At 37.2% G+C, this 11,904-nt stretch overlaps 1 protein-coding gene across 2 annotated transcripts in view; it reads left to right on the forward strand.

The window, feature by feature from the left end:
• Positions 1 to 11,904, forward strand: part of SIAH1 (siah E3 ubiquitin protein ligase 1) — a 19,486-nt gene that overhangs the window by 1,069 nt on the left and 6,513 nt on the right. The gene's annotated exons all lie outside the window — the stretch shown is intronic.

Genomic DNA, 11,904 nt, shown 5'->3' on the forward strand with positions numbered 1-11,904 from the left:
GGGGAGGCGGGGGCGGCCTGCTGCTCCGGGCCCCCAGCGGCGCCCCTCTCCGCGTGCGCCCCGGCGGGCCCAGCCGCCGCGGGAAACAGGTTGCCGGAGTAAATGGGCCGCTGGGTGCCCCTCTGTGACGTTTCCTGGGGAGGCTGCTGTCTTCCTCGTCTCTGATCTGGTGGGAGCGCAGAGCGGGGTAGATTCCAGCTCATCCCACGGGTACCCCTGCGAAACTAGAAACCTGGAGACCGTCGTTCTTTCCCCTTCTCCACGGTTTTCAAAGGGCAGGAAACAATAGGGTTTGTAGGGAAAGGCAAAGCGTTCTTAAGTATTTCTTCACGAGAAGAACCAAGTTTCTTTTCCAGTGGTGAACTGGTGGCACACTTGCTGTAAGCTCACGTTTCATTTGTAACTGTAAGCATAGAGTATTTCTCCAATATTCCCTCATCAGTCTGTATTTCAGCCAGTCTGGGTGAATACTACCTTTTCTCTGTAATAAGCAGTTTACTCATATGCTAAATAAATAGATAAAGTGACTTAGTTTGTTTAACGTGGCAGATGAATGGATGTTAGGAAGCTCACAGCTAATTGGGCTAGGTCATGAAGGACATGGGGTATTCCACACGTGGGACATAGTTTCAGTTGTCTGTTTATCTCCCTTCTAAACTCTGAGGCTAGCATGCTGCATTCCAGAGCGGGAGGAAAAATGGAAGGGACTCTTCTCGACCCTGAGTTATTCAAGCTGGTCTTCAAGAAGATTTGAGGTATTGGAATACAGGTGGATTAATACAGAGGCTTTTAGGATAAAACTTGCATCTCTGGACTAGTTGTCTGTTGTGGAAAATACATTGGGGAGTATACCTAAAGAATAAATCAATTAGTTCTACTTTTATCATTTGTTCTACACTGCAACATTGATGTAAAAATTGAGCGCTGGAAATGATAATTGCATTTGCTTCAGTGGAAACTAATGTTCTTAAATAGCTTTAGCACTTTTCACAGCAGTGAAAAATTATACAGGAAAGCACAAGGATAAGTTATCCACCAGTGGTACATTTTTAGGAATCTGTTGTGACCCAGGAATTCTGAAACTGATGAAATGATGATCATTTTGGTCCTGAAAGCGCATGTCATGACAAAGTGTCTTGCCCATTAATCTATCATTTCTGTTGGTAAGGTTTTAATGCTGTAGTCTGATTACACTGCACTAGAGGAGTTAGCTCAGAAATTCAGTGGCTCCAGCTAAGTAGGTGTGAACTAAGGAAGGTAAATATTTTAAATAACACAAGTACTTTACATATTTAGGTTTGAGTATAGTTGCTGCTGTCTGCTTAGTGTGAATTGAGAAAGAGCTACTGCTCAGATGTCAGAGATACCTGCCTCTCATGCGGAAGAGGGGGGAGCATGAGCATGTTCATGTAAGCAGCAACTCTTTTTGGTCTGAAAACTCAAAGAAATCAAGTAGGACAGTTTTATGAACTCTGGTCTTCACGTGAAATGTTCTGGAACATGCAACTCCTATGAGAAACACGATGTTCTTAAGTTAGAAGCGCTTTTGCTTTTTATTTCTGCTTGTGATAGCATTTGTAGTCTTGTAACTGTCAGCTTTAGAAGTTGGACTGAGTTTTGCCAAATAGATTATCAGTGTATGTTTTGCTTTAATGATTGTCTCATTTTCAGGGTGTAAGCTGAACCAGAATAGTCAAGGTAAATCAATGGTATCTGAAATTCTGGTCACATATAAGGAATTCAGTTCTGCAGTTGTGATGCATGTACCCAGTCTGCAGAAAGCCAAAGTGAAAATTGTGTTTCCAGCTGCTGACTGTAGTTACCTGAATCCCTGGTTGGTACTATTAAGTGCTACCTGCTGCAGAGAACAGTAGCAGTGACGTAAGGATGCTGGCAAGCTCTGGTTCATCTCGACCATCACTTAGGGCCCAAAGCTTAGGATCTCTTCTCTGAAGCTTACAGTCTTAAATTTGTCACGAACATCGTAGATGCAGGAGATAATTTTTACTGGATTTTTGTTCTTTTTTGTTGCTTTTGTTTTTGAAGGAAAATCATCACTGAGAAAAGTGCAAACTAGTTGTGATTAAAAAAGAATAGTAAGAGATACCCTTTTGATTCTTAACAAAAATACAGGACAGATAGAGACATACTGTTATCTTAATAAAATGTTTTGTTTTGTTAATAAGAAAATTTATTGTAAGCAATTTGCTCCTTTTCAAAGTGTATGTACTGTTTGTGTCTTAAAGGTACAATGTCATGATAAAAATGCAATTTTGGTGTATGTCTTCTGTGTACAGTGTCACATCATGGACTAGAAGTGGAGAGAGATGCGTAAATACTGTGGTGTTACTGTGAGATGTTACTGCAGGTTTACCTGAGTTTTTCCTATTAGCATTTAATTGCATGTAACAAAAATCTTCCAAAGTCATTGACTTGCGGTTTTTTTATATCATGCTATAGTGTGTTCAGCTGTGAACTATACTAGGTAAAGAAAGAAGACAAAAACTGGCTTTAATGGCCCATTAATACTCTTAACTTTTATGCCACACTTCATATATGTATATATTTTCTGTTTCTAATCCAGACTATGTACTATGTTTCTGTAATGCCCAGGACAACTATTCTAAATATATGCCTGTTTGAGTTAGTCTATAAAATGGTGATTCTTTGTGTTATCACAGGAATAATGAGAGATTTGGTTACTAATTCCACAGTACTTTAATCAGATAAAGTGCTAGATAATTACAGTTAACCAAATGATGCACTTCTGATTTTGACTTGTTTCTCTTTGTAGAAGCCGAATACGGAAGCTGAGGTTGGCTGTGTTTTCAGTGGGGAATTAAATACTATTTGAATGGTGAAGACTGTATTTGTCCTTTTGTATCTGGAAATGCATTCTAAAAAAATTACTGTGGATATATTCGTACAGGGAAATTGATGTAAAAAAAGCAGCAAATTCATCTACAGAGAGTTGTTGTTGATTATTTCCTTTTTTGTTTGCCTTATCTAGAAACAGGTTTTTATCTTCTCTTGTAACAATTGATGACCTTGCTGAGACATGAGGAAAAACAAGGAGAGTGTAGCGATAACTTCTGCTGCTTAAAGAATTAGTCATCAGCTCCTTTAAAGTGAAACAGCAGTTCTTTGAACTTTGGTTTGTGTGGCATGAAGTCTTTAAGTTAATGTTTTAAAGTTCTTTCCTAAAGTTCTTGCATATGGTACTAAACGGAGCAAAAATGCATTTAGTCTTTGATGAAAGACCACAGTGGTTTTTCAGTGTTTGTGTTTGGTTTTTTGAATGCTGTCAAGGAGGAGCATTTAGAATGCTGTTTTAAGAGTTATTTTCAAATACGTGTCCAAATGAAATATGTCAAAGGAAAACTATATATGAAGGAAAATTGTATATTAAATTTTGCTATTGTATAGATTGTCAAAAGGTTGAAAAGGTTTTAACTGGAGTAGGAGTATTTTAAAACAATTTAGTGTTAAATTAGAGGAGGGGAAGCTTGAAAATAAATTCCTTTACGTAAAAATTGCTAGAGCTGGTGTCTAGCTTAGAAATGTAGGTGTCTTAAAAGGCTTATCTTTGTCGTTTCTGTTTACTCTGTGTTACAGATCTTTCATGAGGGAAGGTTCTATGTCTTCTGTATTTTCCAAGGGGATGACAACTGAAACATGAGGTTTCTAAGTTGTTCTGTTTTGTAAGTCTTAATACATGTTGCTTTATGCTGAAATGTGATGTAGCTACTAGTTTGAAGGGGGTTTTAGAAGTTATTTTTTACCATGATTTTTCTAAAAGTCAGTTAGCAATATTTCTAAAATATGTGGTTAGTTGCTCTTAACACATCGGTGTTAGGGAAGAAGAAATAATACAAGATGCAGCACTGCACAAGCTGTGGCACATCCAGGGTACGGTTCTGCAGTAGCTGAAGACAGTTTCTGTTCAGGCTGCCAGTGATAACTTGCAGTGTTGCTGTCACCAATGTGAATGTGAAATGGGTCAGTTTTAGTTCCAAGTTTAGCTGAAAACAAATCACGTGAGGAATGGGTAACTATTATCTGGTTCACTTCCCAGAGTAGCTTGCTGCATGGTAATGTAGGAGCCAGTGCTGCTGCAAGAGATGTCATCCTCTGTCATTGTGGATGTGCTCGGGATCAGTGTAAGTGCAGGCTTACAGCTAAGAAAGAATGGTCTCACCTTCCATTGCCAACTTGGTTTTGGTGTCTTCTTGGTGTGCCAGTGTAAGCACTCTTGTAGTTGTGCAAGACTGATCTTGCTGAATACGTTACCTTAAAGGGAGAGAAAACTAATGGGTAAAAGGCAGGCAGCATAACCATTCATTTTGGTGGCAGCTTGCTTTTTGTTTGTTGTAGAAATGGTGGAATTGCACTCTGACATACTGTGTGTGCGTGCCTGGAGTAGTGGAGCCTGTACCTGGTGGATTATTCTTTGTGCTATAGATGAACCATTTTCTTCAGTTGTTTGTAATGGTATCTGAAAGCTCTCAAGAAATACTGTAACTGAGCAGTTCTTAAAAGTGCTATTAAAATATGTAAGAACCTTTAAAACATGTAATGTTGCTATGTTCTTTTTGAAAGACAATGACTATAACTCTGTGTAGCAGCTTAGAACCAAGACCTTAATCCTGTCCTCAAATTTTTTGAAACCTCACTACCTCCTGTCATTTTTTTGACCAGACAGAGGACTCAGAATTTGCTACAGTCTTATGATCAGATATTTTAATCTTCTTAAATTACCTAATATTGTTTTGGAAATAATGTTTGAAACATGCTTTGATATGCATTTGTGTGTTGACACATATATAACCCCACTCTAAGGTGCACAAGATAAACTTTGCATGTTTAACTAAAGCTAGTTTTTAAATTCATGTAAACTTGTTCACTTTTGCCTACGTATGAGCCTTAAGTCTTGTTCCTTTCTTCCTTCTTATGTGCATGTGCAGTTCTGTAAAAGCTGTGAAAATGCTCTGCTCAACTAATCTGATTTCTGAATGACTGTTTATTTTGAAATATATATGCACATATATATGTATTTTATATATATATAAAAATCATTAGAATCACAAAATTATTTTCATTCATGGAATTTTTTCCCCTTTTTTGTGCATGAAGGTGTCAATGCAGTTGAGAGTTAATTTGTGCAGGGTTCATCTCTACACGGCTGATATCTGTGTGATTATGCAAGTATGCTAAGGGTGTAATTTGAAGACTGGTTGCACAGGTGTGACTGGGGAATAATTTGGCTGGCAGATGTTGATGGTGTACTACAAAATTTTAGTCTGGCTTTGTGCTATGTCAAGTATAATCATTAGAAAGGAAATTTTACAAATAAAAAGTATGCATTCCATAATACAAGTTGAGACGGACATTATTCTAAAACAGCGCCTGTAAAGCAGTGATTTTAAGAGCACTTTTATGCATACTAAAACCAGCTGCTGCCCTAAATAGCTTTATTTTTAAAATCAGGTGTTCCTTTTAAGGAAAAGTTGTTGTTCCTTGTACAATCACAAATCTTCCATGGATCTACAGGTGCTCAACTACTCAAGGAGTTTAGTGTGGGGAAAAAGATTATTTCATGAAGGCTGTTCCTTAATATGCATATGAGGAAGTAGACGTAGGGTTGCCTGTGAAACTTTAATTTTTTTATTTCCTGATTTTTGAATGCTTGATCTTTCAACCTAATACATTTTTGTAACACTCCTGTAAAAGAAAAAGACTGAGAAGTACTGAAGTTTACAGTTACTCTCTAGATAGTGAGTCATTGTTAGGATTTGATGTTTGAGATTTATCACTGCAACATAGATTCAAGTTTTGATTTAACTACATAACAGAAGAGAGGACAATATTTTGCAGAGAAAGACATAGTGATAGGTGTTGAATTTAGAAAGTGCTGATAAAGAGAGCATGAAGTAGCAGAAAGATACATCTACTCCTGTCATTTCCAAACCATTTATAATATCTTGTGTTTTATTTTCTGATGCAGACTCAGGCCTGACTTCTGATATGAAGCATTTCCCAAGCAATACAAATAAGTGAAATAGTGGGTGCATTTTACTTAGCATTTGAGATATACCTGATCAGAATTTAATGGCAATAAAAGAACATATAATTATCTTGCCTGAGAGCTCTTTTTCTGCTGAATTTCAATCACTTCCTTCAAAAGCTGGTTAGCACGATCTTCACAAAGAAAGCTGAGGGAATTTTTTTTAGTGGTACAAGGATCCTTCTAAAGAACGGTTACTTTATTTGCTTTCCATAAAATGTCAATATGGAGTTGATGTCTTAGAAGGAGGCCTTCAGATTAGGTACAACAGAATTAGTGAGAAGGGTGTTGCCAATGTCTCCCTAATTTGTCTCTGATGTACAAAATACTGGAATGAACAGAGGGCAGTTATCCATATGTGAGCAGGAGTTGGAAAGTAAACAGTGATTGAAGTTTGACTATCGCTGGCTGTAAAAACTGAGATGTTAAATAATTTAACATAGTGTCCTTTAGTGTATAATGCTATTTAGTTATTACTAACCTGAAGTAAATTTGAATAGGGTCTACAGAGTTAATTTAATATCCTTATCAGGTTAATTCTTTCCCTTTTGCATTAATGTCTGAGACTTGCAGCTACTTAGGGTATTTTAAAACCTGTAAAAGGCAGGGAAGTACTTTCCTGTGGTGACTCAGAAACTTGTGACAGAGCAGGAACTAAACCCAGTTCTCCCATGCCACAGACTACTGCTCTAGTCCTTTTTTTTTTTTTCAGGTTTCAAGGAATGCTCAATCTTTTCATGTAACATGGTGGTCTGTGGAGTCAGCAGTTCGACCCATGGCATTTTTGATATGCCTAAGGTTGATAATACTTGCGGAAAGAGTGCTCTTATTTGTGAGATAAAGCCATATTCTAAAAACTGATGTTTTCATGAAAAGCAGTAGAGCTGTAGCTCTGTGCAGGAGTGTGACCATGGTAGACTTGTCAGTAGCTAAGTTTGAGAATTTGAGTAACACTGTAATAACGATTTAAAAAAAGATTTTTAATGGTGGCAGTTGAATCCTTGTGCAATGATACTGCAAAAACAGTTGATTCAGAACTGATGAGCGGGAAAACTTAAGTCACTTAAGTAAACCATATTGGTTTTAATGGAGGCACACGTACATCAAAGAATGGGTGGTAGAAACACAAGACATAGAAGATGGGAGTTTAAAGAAATTAAGTACTGAAAAGTTTGGAACCATCAGAAGTGTGGAAATGCCACGGTGTTTTTGCACTTCTTTTACTAAGTTCTCATATTTGTTACAATATAAATAATTTCAGTGCTCTTTATTTTCTACCTGCAGTATATCACCAAATACAAAAACTTGAGTCCCATCTTAGGTTTTCATAGCTTTCCTTTTGTATTAAGTATCCATAGTAAGAAAATCTTACTTCCAGAATGCAGAAATTTCCATTTAAAAAATATGGACTTGATCCTTTACAGTTGAAATGTTCTGCGTTTTACTGTCTTTGTGTTGTGTGTGTGTGTGATAAAGACATTATCTTATCTGACATTCTTCTAAGCGTTCTTGCTTCTGAAGATTAAATATCTGGATTAAAAAAAACCAACACAACAAAAAAAACCCTTGAAAAACTCTCCCTCAAAATGACTAGAGATTCAGCGTAGGTTAGTACTAGAAGTTCTGAAAAATTAGTAATTTCTGATAAGTTAAAAGTTAGGCTTCGAGTGTCACTACTCTCTGCTCTGTGATGCTGGATGTACTTATGTATAGATTTCATGTTTGACATACCTTGGGGCACCAAGATCTGTACTCTGGAATCAGTATCTCAGTTCTCCAAGCCCTCCCCTACGTGTTTGCCCTCCACAGGTCAGAGTGCCATTCTTCACAGGGCTCCACTGTCATCAGGACTGTACACAGGAATACAGAACAAATTAAGGATAACAAGAATAATACATTATTTGAGATGGAAATGTGTATGAACCTAGGCAATGCATGAGATGGAGAGATCTTTATAAAAATTGTCAACGTACGTAATCCTGTCCTGACTCCTCCTACAGAGCGACTTTGAATGTTGTGATCAGTCTCTTTTATAGGCCAGGTCCCTGTTGATCAGGTCTGGTTATTTTGATGGTCTGCTCCCTAATACTATTTAGTTATGCCGGAAAAATATTGAGCATAAAATAAGTCTTGAATTTGAATTGGAATAGTTATCACAGAAAGACTTGGTATATGAAGACACATCAAAGTACAGGTATTTCTTTTAGCTTAGCCTTACTGAATTAAGGTAGGCACTTCCATGCCACACCCTCTTCCCAGTGTCTGCCACAGGCACAGGAATGGTGATGCAATATTGTGTGGCAATTACAGTATGCAGTGAAGAATATAGTTTTTGCAAAATCAGACTGAGGAAAGAAACACAGCCCCCAAATTGTCACACTCGGTAGGATTTGCTGTTAACATTTACGGAGGGGGGTTCTCCCCCCCCTTTTTTTTTTTAAACTAATAGAGTGTAATTATATACAGAGCCCATCTATGATGTCTTGTAGAACAGAATTAAGTGCTTCCTGCTTTAGATAACTTCCGAATGGTAATGTATGTTACAGCATGAAAAATAACTTGCTTTTTTTTCTGGTGCTGTTACTAATTCACTTTGTAGCTGATCCTTCTGTATGCCTGCCTTACTTTTTATTGCAACATGCTATGTCTGGAACTTTTTAAGAGGAAACTGTCTACCTGTGTTCATAGAAATTACTGGGCTGAATTATTGTTGGAAGATGATTCTGATGCAGCTCAGTTCAGTGTGTTCTGTACACAGCAAAAGGAAACTAGATATTACTAAAAAATAAAATGTTTTCCCTGTCTATTGTTTGCATAGAGTTGTCTGTATTTTCATATGAAGTTTTTCTTTATTTTGTTAGATTCTGTGGTTTCTGCCATCTTTATTTTGAAACCTGTACTTCTGCTTTATCTCAGTTAGCTTTACTGTGCTCAAACTATGGCAGGCTGCAGAAAGGCATGTTCAGTTTGGTATCTGAGAAAGCTAGTGTGGGACAGCTGCTATGTTTTAGAGTTCATACCATAGTTTATCATTCTGTAGGTTCAGGTGTCCTATGTCAAGGAAGGCTCTGGCCATTGACTGACTACTGATACTGGCATTGAGGATACAGAGCTAGCAAACAGAGAAAAGAGAAGGATTTTGTCACCGAGCACCACTTCAGGTACACTGCAAGAGTGTGCAGTATACAGCTTTGAGCAGTATTTCTGTATCACCATCTTCACACCTCTGTAGTGTTTGGCAGTGTCAGCAAGATAAGTTATTTGCTTGGTTTTAAAAATGAAAAATAAGGTAAAGTCCAGTTTGGAAGTGGTCCATGATTTTTTAATGCAGGTGTTTGGTTTTGATTTGTATTTAAAGAATGATTCTTTTTCTCTGTATTTTTGTTTAACTATATATAACGGAAAAGGTTGTTTCACTAGCTAGTTTGCAGCTTAACTTTCTTTTATTACAATAGATTACCACATATCAATAATTTTTGCTATTGTTGCTTATACCAGTTTATTTAAATTATTGCTGCATTTTCTTTTTCTAGCAGTGGCATTTGATAAATTGTTTTTAGTATAGCTTGAATTTTCAGGAATTTCCTTTATAGTTCCCCTAGCTTTTGCTTTCCGTCCTGCTTTCTGTACTTTCAAGCTCAAAGGATGGGGGAGATAAGCATCCTATTTTGCTTTATAATTTGTTGATGGTCTCAATGTACACAAGAAACCCGTCTGTCTTACTTAATGCCTACGTATAATTATAAGACATGTGAAAGCTGGGATGTTCTCTGATTTATATAGTACAGAGTGAGTGGTCCAAACGCGGGTTTTTGCTATTGATCAGACATTTCTAGTTTTCATTCTAGAATGAAATTTGGGGTTTTATCAGTTGTTTTTTTCTCTGAAATTTGTTCCTCAGCTTGTCTTTCTTTGCAAGACTGGAGTGTCATAGCAGTATAGTCTCCGATATTCCATGCTAACTTGGATCTTGATTCTCTAGAATATGGAGAACTCCAGTTGGCTAGAGTACAGGTTATTCACTTTTTAGAATTGAAGTTCTTTGTTGCATTTAGAAATGAATGCTATAGTCATGGTAGTGGTTGCTTGCTAATATGATTTTTATGTGGTTGTTCTATATTTTCTGTAGGACACTGTTCCTTCTTAATTTTACATTATAAAGTTGTTGGAAAGAAAATCTTTGGTGGCTAGAAGAAAACACCTCCTGTGTTGATGTTTAATATTCTGGCATAGATAGGCAGGAGAAATATTTAATGACAGTGATGAAGCAGTAATCAAACAGCACTAGCCAAGGCTCAAGTTTTTGTATTGGATTAGAAACAGGTCACTATAATTTGATGGGCATAATAATATTGTTTGTGTTTACATATGCTCTTTGTATCTGCATCTGTCACATAATATGCATTGAATTTGGAGAAGACCTGGATTGCCTACTAGCAGTGACTCAATTGGTGATCATATTATGCGCAAGAGAACATATATGATAGCATCAGAAACACTGAGCATTAAGGTCTGGTGGTTCACTGCAGAGGTAGCCACGAAGAGGATGGCTGATTCCATGATTATATAAATCCACTGGGATTTCCTTTCCTGATGATTGGGAAGAGGGATTGGGAGGGAGTGTCTCGAGGTGCAAGAAAAAAAACTACCTGCGATTTCAGGCAGGCTGGGTCTCTACAAGGTAGTGGAAATTGTAGTAGTTTTGTATGAAGAGGAGATGAACTGGTCAGATGACATTTTGGAAAAGGAAATCGTGAGACTTGCCTTATTTTTGTAAAATTTTTTGGTCTTGTTTTATATTACTCTGTTATATTGGATTGCTTCGGCTTTTGGTTATTATGCAGGAAAAGAGAAGCCCTGAGGTGTCTGAAATAATGAATAGCATATAGTTAAGGGCACTAAAGAAAACAGTGTCTGGAAGGGTTGAAAAAAATTCATAATTCATGAATCAAAACCGGAGTGTATACAGACTAAATTGTGTTACATAGTTGATTAATAATTTATGTCATGAACTGTCTTCTAAAAGTTTTTAGGTAGGCCAGTAGGTACAGAGGCTGTGTACCTACAGAGCAGGGATGTACATTCTGTGTCCAATGTTGTCAGATTTGCAGGAGCAGGCGTGCACTTGATATTAACCATGCTAGGCCTTTGTGATCTATAACATCTCCCAAGAGCTGTGAGAGATATATTGATAGACTTCAAAATGGAAGAACCTTGGGCCTTAAAATGTCTTTTAAAATTTAAATAGAAATTAAAAAGAATTTTAAAAAAAATATTCACAAGCTGTTCTCCAAGACACTTGTGCATAACACAATGTTATATATGTTTGATTGCTGAAGTGTGGTTTTGGTGGTGGTGAGGGCAGTATACAGTATTTTCATTAGAGCCTGCTAAAACCTTTTTCCCTTCTGTTTTGCTGTACGTTGACGATTATGAGTGCAAGAGGGGACAGAGGAAAAGTAGATTCCTTGGAAAGTTATTTTCTGAAATAGTAAGTACACGTAGTTGAAAAGCTGGCTTTTCCATAATGCTATACGTCTTGTCCTCAGCAGTTTAAGACTTCTTATAACTGAGCAGCTATGGTACCAAAATACAGTATCCTAAGAATTTTTAATACAAAATTAACCTAATGCTACTTTAAAAATTGCGAGAAAGTTCCCTACTTAAAATACACTGGTGCCCCTTTTTAATTGGAACAAAGTGTGCTTTTTAATTACCTTCATTCTCAAGATAATATTCACTTGGGACTTCTGTGTCAGTACCACTTCCAGTTTCTTGGGCATGGCATTAGGTACTTTGTGTATACTTGTATATGGGTGTAGACACCCCCCCACCCCCCC

This window comes from Haliaeetus leucocephalus, unplaced genomic scaffold, assembly GCF_000737465.1.
Source record: "Haliaeetus leucocephalus isolate CR32 unplaced genomic scaffold, Haliaeetus_leucocephalus-4.0 Scaffold92, whole genome shotgun sequence".
Lineage (NCBI taxonomy): Eukaryota > Metazoa > Chordata > Aves > Accipitriformes > Accipitridae > Haliaeetus > Haliaeetus leucocephalus.